Genomic DNA, 7,596 nt, shown 5'->3' on the forward strand with positions numbered 1-7,596 from the left:
CGAATTTTTCTTCCACTTTCGGTCGTAACTGTTCTGGTTTTGCTTTTGACAGGTGTGACGTCTTGCTTGAACATTAACGAGGTTTCCGTTACCTTGCAGAGTGCCAATCCTTCCTCCAAAACTTCTGAGAAGTTACACTGCAACGATTCGACGACTCAGAAATCCGTCAGAAATCGAATCTCATCGTTCGATTTCTGACGGACGCCAACATTATAGACCTCAGCGGCGAAAAATTAGAAGTGGTGCATACCATCTGTCACGAAGAGGTTGAGAGCCCGTTTCGTGTCAACATAGAACGGTTCTTTGTGGAGTTTGTTGTGACAGAAGGTGATGCGTTGTTTCTCTAAGAATGGTGGCACTAGAGTACTATTATCATACAATCTGGCTCATTCTGTACGTGGCAAGTTTGTGGGTCATCCGCTGGCATCCAACGTCGTTTCGTCGATAATGTTAATCAGAAAATATAGGCCTGACTTCTTTAAATAATACTTTCGTCAGAGGTTCCGCTGCAACTCGGAAAAGCCGACAATCTATGTCATCAGTTCAACTGTCGTCGTGTGACCTACTTTTTCTGAAATAAACATTAAAGTAAGACTTAGTAAAACGCGTACTTTGTTATAAAAAAACGGTCTTCTACAGAATGGCCCACGGAAAATAGCCCACCAGTAGACATGAAGAATGAGCAAGTGGACTGCTTGTCTAAATCTTTAGTGAATTACCCACATGCTAGAACAGATGCTGAAAGTGATTACCCTCCATCTCTATGTATATCTGGGCACCGCGCAGCATGTTAGCCTTTGTCGTGCTCTTTCAATTTTTGCACAAATGTTACTCGATATGGTTTCATATGCAAAAACTTCAACACCCGCTGGCACGTCGTTTGTGATTCATCAACTTGCTGAGACAATCTCTGACTTGATTTTTGAGGGCTATTTTCAACCCGCTGCTGAATGGCACCGACAACTTTGGACGCCTCGATTTCTTCGTTTTTGCGACAGGGTCGGTTTGGCACCACTTCGGCACAAGACTCTGAATGCACCGTTTAGCAGGTGGTTAATGTCAGGGTACTTGTCGGTGAAGCCTTCTTGCGTTTCCTTAATTGATCCGCTTCGCACATAACCTTTCATTATCGTTATTCCGTGTTGCAGGAAAAAACCATCATTCTCACAAGACAAGCACAGAAAGACTGAAATCAAGTGATTAAAATTGAAAATTAACATTGTTTAAAAATCAACAAAAAATTCTAACTTTTCACACAGGGCGACACGACGTCGCCAGAATGATAATCGGCAGAAGGGGTGGAAGGAGATTCACCTCCTTCAATTCAGACTGGGGCGTCTGCTGGGTATAGGAAAGAAGCTACTTTGTCTGAGATGTCTGAATAACACGCTTATAAACACTAAGAAAACATTAATGTATCCAAATAAGTACGTACTGTCCAGTGCAAAATGGTTTTCCTCATCGTGACGTGAATCACGTCACGTAAGTGACGTCATTTGACCTGTCAATCATTTCTACCTGTGCTCCCATTGGTTTAAAATGGACTGCGCCGTTGTATGATTTATTGGGGGGTGATAGGGATGATTCAAGAGGGATTATGTTGAGCACTAAGCTTAAAAATCGTAATCACAACNAAAAAAGGATTTTTCATGAAAAAAGCATAAAAGTTTCAACTGTTTATAAAAAGAGAAGAGAGTCCAGAAAAATTGCGAGTTAAAATACACTAATAAGCGAAATATAATTTTCGAGGAAATACGCTTACTTCTATAATACAATCAAATTTTTAATTTCTATAATGAGGTCTATGATAGATTGGAATATGCTTGGAACCGACTTCACTCCAAATGGAAGTTCGAATTCGTAGAATCCGCGCTGTATTGCAATATTGCAGAATTTGTTGGAAGTGACGTCGAGTTTTAATAGGAATCAGAAATATCAAACTGTAAAACTATTCGGTCACAGATGAGCATGGGAAAATATCTTCTCGAAGTCGAAACTGGTGCCGATTTAGCTGAATAGCGTCTTGAGACCCGTTGGCACCGCCGTGACAATCCGTTAGGTATTGTGATTACTATGATAGGTACAGCCCATTCGACATTATTGACAGGCTTGTTGACTCCTCTATTTGGCAGGCGATCGAGTTTTTCTTCCACTTTCGGTCGTAACTGTTCTGGCTTTGCTTTTGACAGGTGTGACGTCTGGCTTCAACATTAACGAGGTTTTCGTTACCTTGCAGAATGCCAATCCTTCCTCCAAAACTTCTGAGAAGTTACACTGCAACGATTCTACAACTCGAATCTCATCGTTCGACTTCTGACCGACGCCGACATTATAGACCTTAGCGGCGAAAAATTAGAAGTGGTGCATACCATTTTGCCACGAAGAGGTTTAGAGCTCGTTTCGTGGCTACATAGAACGGTTCTTTGTGGAGTTTGTTGTGGCAGACGGTGATACATTCCTTCCCTAAGAATAGTGCCACTAGAGTACTGTTATCATACAATCTGGGTCGTTCTGTACACAGCAAGATTGTGGGTCATCTGCTTGCATCGAACGTCGTTTCGTCGATAATGTTAACACGGAAAAGCCGACAATGTATGTCATCAGTTCAACTGTCGTCGTGTGACCTACTTTTTCTGAAATCAGCATTAAAGTAAAACTTAGTAAAACTCGTACTTTGTTATAGAAAAATGGTCTACTACAGGGTGGCCACGGAAAAGTAGCCCACCAGTAGACATGAAAAATGAGCAAGTGGACTGCTTGTCTAAAGCTCTATTGACGTAAAGACATGCTACAACAGATGCTGAAAGTGATTAACCTCCATGTCTATGCATATCTAAGCACGGCGCAGCATGTTAGCCTTTGTCGTGCTCTTTCAATTCCTGCACAAATGTTACTCGATATGGTTTCATACGCAAACACTTCTACACCCACTGGCACGTCGTTTGTGATTCTCCAACTTTCTGGGACAATCTCCGAGTTGATTTTTGTAGGCTATTTTCAAGTCGCTGCTGAATGGCACCGACCACTTCGGACGCCTCGATTTCTTCATTTTTGCGACAGGGTCGATTTTGGCACCACTTCGGCACAAGGCTCTGAATGCAACGTTTAGCAGGTGGTTTAATGTCAGGGTACTTGTCGGTGAAGCATTCTTGCGTTTCCTTAATTGATCCGCTTCGCACATAGCCTTTCATTATCGTTATTCGCTGTTGCAGGAAGAACACCGTCATTCTCACACGACAAGCACAGAAAGACTTCTGACTTCTGAGAAAAGAGATTAGAGAGCTGTCCGTCTTTTAAGCGACGTACTTAGCCCTTGGAAGTAGGAAAGAAGAGAAAGCATGAGATGTGAAGTGTGAAAAGAAAGAAAGATAGGATAGTGTGAAAGAAGGCATGGGACTCGTGGCGTCTGCATCGGCATTTTTTGAACAAAATAATACAATATATACAATTATAATACAGCTGGAGTCTTTCCAGAGTTTAAGTCCCGACAATGTTTACAATAACTTATATTATGTAAGAAATTAGAAATGCTGATTACATAAGCCCTTGAGGGTTAACAATAATAATTGGAGCAGCGCGGGAATGGGACTATCAATGGTAGTCCTTTCTGCTCCAAATCAAGTGAATGTGGCAAGCATGGCAAGTTGGACTGGTACTTACAGTCTCAACTGCCAAGCAAGGAAAAGAGTATAATTTCAAAGTTTCTTCTCGAAGGATTATTACAATGGTGGGAGACCTTGTAGAATAATTTTAAACCAGTTGGTTAAATTGAAATAATAAAAATATTTACAAGTGACTCATTGCCTTGTTTTGCGTGACCATATACTTCCATGTAGTTTTGTTTCAACGTCCGCTTTCACGCAGAAGTCTCACTCTCTACTCCCCTTTCTTCACCTGTTGTAGTCTGAATTCCTGTATCACTTTCATCATCCTCCCTTCTGATGATGTCTTCCTCTTCTTCCGAGTTGTCAGTCATGTGTTCTTTGTTGTCACTATTTTGTCTGTCATCCTTTTGATGTTTGTTTTTGTGGTTAATTTCAATAAGCACCTTAGTGTCGTTTATATATTTTTCCAAAGCTTTAAACAGGTTTTTATCTGTTACTAGATCAGTGTCTCTCGGGGGCCAATTATGGCCTGCACGTAAGCATTTTTCTATAAAGGTCTCTCGTTGATTATTAAATTTGGTGCATTCCATTAAATAATGGTGAGCGTTGTCTTCTTTAGTGGTATCAATGTCGCAATAGGGATTATCTATTTTCTTGAATCTATGTAAATATGCTTTAAAGTTACCATGATTTGTTATACATTGTGTNTTGGTCATCGAGCCCGATGTCGACTCTATAAAAAGATTAAGTGGGAAGTACACTCCAGCACGGGAACTTCGTAAGTTTAATTTGGTTCGTTACTTCGGTTTTATTTAAAATACGGAAAAACGATCGGCTCAGTAAGTCTTCACGTTCTTCCAGGTGCTATACCAAGCCATAAATTTCTCGTATTCATTGTTGTATGTGTTCTTTGATTACTTGGAATTAAAAACAATTCTGCCTCTTTAGCTGCTTCTAATGTTTCTTCAGGTAAGACTTCTGGCAATTCATAACTTTCTCATCCAGTGCAATAAAATCAACCTCTGATGTGCTATAGAATTTATATGGCCAATTAATGTTCCAATTCGTTTATAATTAGCGATTATGGCATACATGGAAATTGACCCATTCGTTTTTCTCGTGACAGATAGCTAACGCTACATAATATTTAAAATATATTTAAAAATTAATGTTGCTGTAGAAATTGATAAATTTTAACAAGTTTCATCAAAGACAAGAGAATATTTTTCATTTGCAAGCGCAGTAAATGATTTATTCTCCGACGCACTTGACTTTCACAAAAAATCTATACGCAGGAATAAATAATAATTTGATAATGCTTATATCTATTTCAAGATAATATCGCAAAAATTAAGCCATTTAATCTGTGTCTGGCTTTTATAATTTACAGATTATGAATAATTTACTGTAAAATTCAATTTAGTAAACAGAAACAGAGATATGATATTAACCTCAATCACAATAGAAATCTTTATGGTAAAGAACGAAAACCGATCTATTACGAATACTAGGAATTTTGATTCAGATCCGAATTCGGATTTTTCTGAGTGCTGGTCCTCGAAAACCAAATACCACAATTATTTAATATTGTAAAATGGTTACTATGGTACAAGCTTATTCATAAATAATGTGGTACTCTATTCAGATGCAATTGTGAGATAAGCAGGTCACTGGATCAATCCGTAATGACCACTTACTTTGCACGGGCTGGTAAAGCCCGACCTCTGTGTCGTCGGATGGCTAAAGGAGGGCAAACTGGAGTTTGGAAGGTCGTGAGCGAGTCGACAGCCGTCCTTGGATAGACAGGAGACAAGTTTAAAAATTAAACAAAGCATTTATTAACATCTAAGGTTAACATACAAGAGATTAGATGCGATTAAATACTAAATATATACAAAACGGCTGCTCTTAGCTAAATCTATTCCCGTTGCAAGGGAAAGAGTTTACAAATCGCTAACAAAAATACCTCTGAGAAATGCGTAGATAATTTCGTAGGAGTCGCAGTCCTACGAAATTATATGGCAAACCTTATGGAAGTCCGAAGACGTGATCTGTCTTCAACCGGTGTCTTGTCCTCTTGTCGGATCTGTTCCGTTGTATGGACATCCGTAAGATGGACTGCGCAGTTTCCAAGTATAACTGCCAGTTCGATCGCCTTGAACGTCCGGGAGATCGAGCTTTTATTTACTTGTCATGGGAAAGAGGTCACGTGATCGCCCGTGTTGACGATAACGGTGCATTTTCTGACACCTATGTGTCAACTTTTCTATCTAATTACTGACAGTTAGGATGACATCCGATCCGGAACTATTCGATAGTTTTTTTTTATCGGCGAATGTTTATATTTAATTATTTTTTTTACTAAAATGGGTTAAAACAACTCCCAAATCTCGTGGATGTCACTTTAGACTTTCTTGTCAGCTTATAGAATTTTGTGAAAAAATTAATTAGCTTAAAAAGTATTATTAAAAAATTAATAATTATCGTTTGTGTACTAAATAAATAAAGAACAAAATGGAAATGGCAAGACACATTGGAAGAATAAAGGATAATAAATGAACAAAAAGACTAATGAAATGAATACGAGAGTACGAAACGAGAAAAATCGGGCAAAGAATAATTTAAACAGAAAATCAGAACATCACAATGAAAGGCACTGACAAAAGAAAGAAAATATTAAGCAGAAGTCTTTATCCTGCAAGGAATAATTAAGATTGCTGATGTTATAAATTACAGAGTATCGTGCAAAACAAATTTAAAAATATATCTATGAAATTATAAATTAATTGAAAAAATTAATAATAAGTCCAAAGAATATATATACAGTTAATTGCATATTTTAATGATAAATAAAATTTACCTTTGAATTGTTCAGTTAAGATATTTTCTGTTAAATGAAATACAGTGATACCTCAGGATACGAAATTAATCCGTTCCGAAACTGAGATCATATCATGAAAATGTCGTTTGGTGAATCATTTTTCCCCATACGATTACGCGTAAAACCAAATAATCCGTTCCAATACGAAAAACACACTCAAATTAAAGCTAAGTGGTAAATTAAAAAAAAATAACTATAGTAAGGAAAACACTGAAAATGCGTGTTGTAGTTGTAAATGTATAAATAACCATAACAAAATAATAATTGATTAAAGAAAAAATGTTTTATTTGCAATGACGAGGATAGACGACGGTGGAGGTGTAAACTAGTGGCGAAAGACAGGGAGAAGATAAATGATACTAAAACTTAACTTCTATAACATAATATAACAATAACTTAAAAATAACTTAGAAAAGATAAAAAATTAGTGTTGTTTTATACATATTTTTAAAATTTTTATTCATTTCTTTTTGCTTTCTTTTCTTCACTTTCGCCAGCACTTTCACTGGATAATGGTCGCTTGGTAAAAAATCTATCCAAAGAGGTTTGGCTTTGCGTACTTTTTAAAATGTCTCTAAAATGACTTAGGCAAATGTCATTACTCCGAGCAGCAATACGGTCAGTGTGAACCTNAGGTAATTTGCAGAGTATCTAGGTAATCTGCACATTAACGGCTTTCGTATCGTTAAAGTTCAAAAGTTTGTTTCTTTCACTTCCTTTCCCTAATTTTTCTTTTTACTTAGATAAATTTAAATCCTAGAATGCAAGCAAGCCCCGAATTCGTGAGTAAAATCAAGAAAAGATTCTTCGCGAACCTCTTTAGCGAAGATTTAAAATATAATACGTAGTGATTTAATAACAAACCAAAGTATGATTCCATAATTGAAGATGTAAAGCAAATAAAAGTTTCCAAGAAGAAAGAATCATCTCGAGATTATCAAATAATTCAAAGGTGTGATGTGTTGACTGTACGAGGCTGTGAAAAACTCATTGAGCCGTTGTCAGATGCGCGAGAAAGGTTTGAAAAAGTTTGTCCATGCCGGAGAATTGTTTGACATTCGATAAAAACTGAAGAAGACCTTGAAAAATTAGAAGATTCACAAGAGACTG

At 37.4% G+C, this 7,596-nt stretch overlaps 1 protein-coding gene across 1 annotated transcript in view; it reads left to right on the forward strand.

The window, feature by feature from the left end:
- The first annotated feature begins 4,336 nt into the window (after window positions 1–4,336).
- LOC111614624 overlaps window positions 4,337–7,596 on the forward strand; it is a 44,987-nt gene continuing 41,727 nt past the window's right edge. The window contains exon 1 of the mRNA XM_023355988.1: window positions 4,337–4,383. The gene's annotated coding sequence lies outside the window, so the exon portion shown is untranslated. The remainder of the gene's footprint in view (window positions 4,384–7,596) is intronic.

This window comes from Centruroides sculpturatus, unplaced genomic scaffold (assembly GCF_000671375.1).
Source record: "Centruroides sculpturatus isolate CEXI.00-Female unplaced genomic scaffold, Cexi_2.0 scaffold2008, whole genome shotgun sequence".
NCBI classification, from domain to species: domain Eukaryota; kingdom Metazoa; phylum Arthropoda; class Arachnida; order Scorpiones; family Buthidae; genus Centruroides; species Centruroides sculpturatus.